Raw genomic sequence first — 5,000 nt, 5'->3', positions numbered from 1 at the left:
GAAAATGGTTTTTTCAATATCTGATCAAAGAAAGCCCAAAGTGTTCCAGAACATCTGCCCGGTAACAGCCCGCTCGGCACCACAGGGCACAGAACCACGCCTCAGAACCGCTGTGATCCGAGAGGAGAAATGTGTTTCTTAAGAGCGGATTCATTGATGCGTTAAGAGACAATGGCTGGATCTGACGTGAAGGGAAGGCAAGAAGGGGACGAGGGGGACAAGTTCAGAGCTTTGAGAATCAATTAGAGGCACGACTAGTAACGTCTCACAGTGAGGAGGAGGAGGAGGAGGAGGAGGAGGAGGAGGAGGAGGAGGAGGAGGGGGGGGGGGGAGGAGGAGGAGGAGGAGGAGGAGGAGGAGGAGGGGGGGGGGGAGGAGGAGGAGGAGGAGGAGGAGGAGGAGGAGGAGGAGGAAGCCCCAGAGGAGCATGTGGGCGAGGAGGCGAAGGGGTGAGGAGGTGAGGGGGTGAGAGGGTGAGGGGTGAGGTGAGGAGGCGAGGGGGTGAGGGGGAGAGAAGGCGAGGGGTGAGGAGGTGAGGGGGTGAGGAGGTGAGGAGGTGAGGAGGTGAGGGGGTGAGAGGGTGAGGGGTGAGGTGAGGAGGCGAGGGGGTGAGGGGGAGAGAAGGCGAGGGGTGAGGAGGTGAGGGGGTGAGGAGGTGAGGAGGTGAGGAGGTGAGGGGGTGAGAGGGTGAGGGGTGAGGTGAGGAGGCGAGGGGGTGAGGGGGAGAGAAGGCGAGGGGTGAGGAGGTGAGGGGGTGAGGAGGTGAGGAGGTGAGGAGGTGAGGGGGTGAGAGGGTGAGGGGTGAGGTGAGGAGGCGAGGGGGTGAGGGGGAGAGAAGGCGAGGGGTGAGGAGGTGAGGGGGTGAGGAGGTGAGAGGGTGAGGAGGTGAGGAGGTGAGGAGGTGAGGAGGTGAGGGGGTGAGAGGGTGAGGGGTGAGGTGAGGAGGCGAGGGGGTGAGGGGGAGAGAAGGCGAGGGGTGAGGAGGTGAGGGGGTGAGGAGGTGAGGAGGTGAGGAGGTGAGGGGTGAGGAGGTGAGGCTGGATCAGTTCTGTTCTCCCCTTTTATTAATATTATTATTCTACCCTGACACATGCCTGACTCGTGGACGATGGCCAGATGTCGAAATCTGACCAATTTGAAAGACTGTTAGATTAGATTATATTAGATTCAAATGTATTGTCATCATGCAGCACAAGTACCGTACAACGAAAAGAAGTTTGGCATCCAACCAGAGTGCAAATGTAACAGTAAAGTGTAATAGTAATATACAACGTACAGGTGATTAAACTGGGTATAGAATATATAAATTAGTACTACTGAGTGATAGTGCTGATCAGATGTATGTACAGAGTTGTAGTATTAATATGTACAGTGATACAGGCATGAAGACACTATGGCAGTAAGGTCGCTTTCACACAGGGGCTGTTTGGTCCGGACTATCGGACCAGAATTCGATAGTCCGGTTTTTCGGGTTTGTGTGAATGCGCGTCGAACTCGGTCCGCGGACCAAACACACAAACTCTGGTCCGCCTGAAAACGTAGGTCTCAGTTCGCTTCAACGGACCAAACGCGGACCAAATATAGGAAGTGTGTGTGTGTGTGTGTGTGTGTGTGTGTGTGTGTGTGTGTGTGTGTGTGTGTGTGTGTGTGTGTGTGTGTGTGTGTGTGTGTGTGTGTGTGTGTGGTGTGTGTGTGTATGTTGGGGGGGGGGGGCTCTACAAAGCCATCTTATATTGTACTTTTAAAACACAGACAAAGGAGGTGGCGAGAAGGGTTGGGCTGAGGTTGATAGGTAAGGAGGAGGAGAGAGATGAGGAGAGGAGAGAGGGGGAGAGGTGGAGATGAGAGGGTAGAAGAGGACAAAGGGAGATGAGAGGAGAGGAGGGGAGAGGTGGAGAGGAGAGGAGAGGAGGAGATGAGAGGATAGAAGAGGACAAAGGGAGATGAGAGGAGAGGAGAGGAGAGGAAGAGGAGAGGAGAGGAGAGGAGAGGACAAAGGGAGAGGAGAGGAGAGGAGAGGAAAGGAGAGGAAAGGAGAGGAGAGGAGAGGAGAGGAGAGGAGAGGAGAGGAGAGGAGAGGAGAGGAGAGGAGAGGAGAGGAGAGGAGGGAGTTAAGCAGGGGTGAGCTTTCCATCAGTCTTCCTAAATATGAGCATGTTCTCAGCTTCGACTGATGGAACGGAATGTTCAGAGTGGGACATTCACACAAATAATCTCCTTCTCCCTCTCCTCATCCCTCCCTCTCTCTCTCTCTCCCTCTCTCTCACTCTCTCTCTCTCTCTCTCTCTCTCTCACTCTCTCTCTCTCTCTCTCTCTCTCTCTCCCTCCCTCTCTCTCTCTCCATCTCCCGCCATTATGTCATGTAAAATCACGTTTTTGGGGGGAAACCCCATCATGCAGGTTCGTGCGACATCCCTGATTACACGGTGGGTTATCTTCACACCAAGTGCCTCTACACACCGAACCCCTCACCAGGTGTCTCTACACACCACCCCTCACCAGGTGTCTCTACACACCACCCCTCACCAGGTGTCTCTACACACCACCCCTCACCAGGTGCCTCTACACACCACCCCTCACCAGGTGCCTCTACACACCACCCCTCACCAGGTGCCTCTACACACCACCCCTCACCAGGTGTCTCTACACACCACCCCTCACCAGGTGTCTCTCTACACACCACCCCTCACCAGGTGTCTCTACACACCACCCCTCACCAGGTGTCTCTCTACACACCACCCCTCACCAGGTGTCTCTACACACCACCCCTCACCAGGTGCCTCTACACACCACCCCTCACCAGGTGTCTCTACACACCACCCCTCACCAGGTGTCTCTCTACACACCACCCCTCACCAGGTGTCTCTACACACCACCCCTCACCAGGTGTCTCTCTACACACCACCCCTCACCAGGTGTCTCTACACACCACCCCTCACCAGGTGCCTCTACACACCACCCCTCACCAGGTGTCTCTACACACCACCCCTCACCAGGTGTCTCTCTACACACCACCCCTCACCAGGTGTCTCTACACACCACCCCTCACCAGGTGTCTCTCTACACACCACCCCTCACCAGGTGTCTCTACACACCACCCCTCACCAGGTGCCTCTACACACCACCCCTCACCAGGTGTCTCTACACACCACCCCTCACCAGGTGTCTCTACACACCACCCCTCACCAGGTGCCTCTCTACACACCACCCCTCACCAGGTGTCTCTACACACACCACCCCTCACCAGGTGTCTCTACACACCACCCCTCACCAGGTGTCTCTACACACCACCCCTCACCAGGTGCCTCTACACACCACCCCTCACCAGGTGTCTCTACACACCACCCCTCACCAGGTGCCTCTACACACCACCCCTCACCAGGTGTCCTCTACACACCACCCCTCACCAGGTGCCTCTACACACCACCCCTCACCAGGTGTCTCTCTACACACCACCCCTCACCAGGTGTCTCTACACACCACCCCTCACCAGGTGTCTCTACACACCACCCCTCACCAGGTGTCTCTCTACACACCACCCCTCACCAGGTGTCTCTCTACACACCACCCCTCACCAGGTGTCTCTACACACCACCCCTCACCAGGTGTCTCTCTACACACCACCCCTCACCAGGTGTCTCTCTACACACCACCCCTCACCAGGTGTCTCTCTACACACCACCCCTCACCAGGTGTCTCTACACACCACCCCTCACCAGGAAAAGTGTGCAACGGATCACAAATCGAGTCGGATCATTCCGACAGCCATCAGACTCCTCACTGCATCACTGAGCACAGGGTGACAGTCACCATCTTCCTGGACTCTTACTTTTGAAACAGCACCGTGCAATACTACACCTACCGTAGACCTCAGTATATTTTTACTGTATTTATTTACTGTATATTTTATTCCATTTTTATTCTATTTTATTCTACTCTTATCTTAGGCAATTTGATTTGTTTTGTTATTCTTATTCGTGACCCGTTCTGTCTAAAAATGTTTAATGTTGAGCGATTTGCAGTGTAATCAAATTTCCCTCGGGATAATAAAAGTATTTCTATTCTATTCTATTCTATCGTATCGCGGTTTCGAGTCACGGGCCGGGTCGTTTTTTTTTTCAGATCCGAAAAAAAGGGGAAAAAACCACAATGTATTTTTGCTGAAAGCTGAACGATTTCGGTAGTGTTTTCTTATTAGAAGATAAAACCATTAAGACAATTATACAGGTCTAGGTTCACTTGGACCTTAAGCCGAGAGAGAGTTGATATGAGAGAACACTCTCTGCTTTCTCCTGAGCCAGTGTCACGCCGAGGGGCAGCATGTTAGCCAGTAGCTAGACTAAATAGGACGTCTCCAGGTGGCGTCTCTCACAGCGGGGAGCGAATCCAGGAGGACAGAGAGATTGTGTTGATATTCAGGCGCCAGAAAGGGAGATAATAACCGAAGGAGAGGGTGATAACAAATGGAATATCAGGCCAGGAAGGGAGAGTGATGAGAGGATCTTGGCGTCCTCGGTATTCTTCGTCGGTAAGGCGGCTCAAGCAGAGAGAGGATCCACAGAGAGGACCTGAGAGCAAACTAATCTATTCGTAACCATTTAGCTGTTTGCTGTGTTAACAAGAGAATACCGGAGTGTTACAGTTAGGGATGCACCGATCCGATATTGGTATCGGTATCGGCCGCCGATATCAGTAAAATAGCTGGATCGGGGTATCGGTAAAAAAATATATATATCGGATTTTTTTTATTAAATTTTTTTAATAAGAAATAACCATTCAGTACATTTATATCTATGTGTTAATTTGTTACATTAGTTTCACTAAGTTAGGAAAGTAATGTTTTAAGTCAAGCCTGGTGTTGCCTTGCACAAAAGAATGATCCCAGTCTCTTCCACACAGGGACAGTGAGGCATACAGTTTATTAATTGAATGAATGAAGAGTTTATTTTCTGTCTTTGTTTACAACAATCAAAAACACACTTGTGATCCTTTACCATTCT

General features: G+C 52.2%; 1 protein-coding gene across 1 annotated transcript in view; it reads right to left on the bottom strand.

Moving 5' to 3' along the window:
* cobl (cordon-bleu WH2 repeat protein) overlaps positions 1–5,000 on the bottom strand; it is a gene marked incomplete at its 3' end in the record, with an annotated part of 324,393 nt that overhangs the window by 107,342 nt on the left and 212,051 nt on the right.

This window comes from Notolepis coatsorum, assembly GCF_963971535.1.
Source record: "Notolepis coatsorum genome assembly, chromosome: 2".
In the NCBI taxonomy this organism is placed as follows: Eukaryota; Metazoa; Chordata; class Actinopteri; order Aulopiformes; family Paralepididae; genus Notolepis; species Notolepis coatsorum.
Note: the sequence above shows the minus strand (reverse complement) of the source record. Positions and strands in the feature narration are given on the sequence as shown.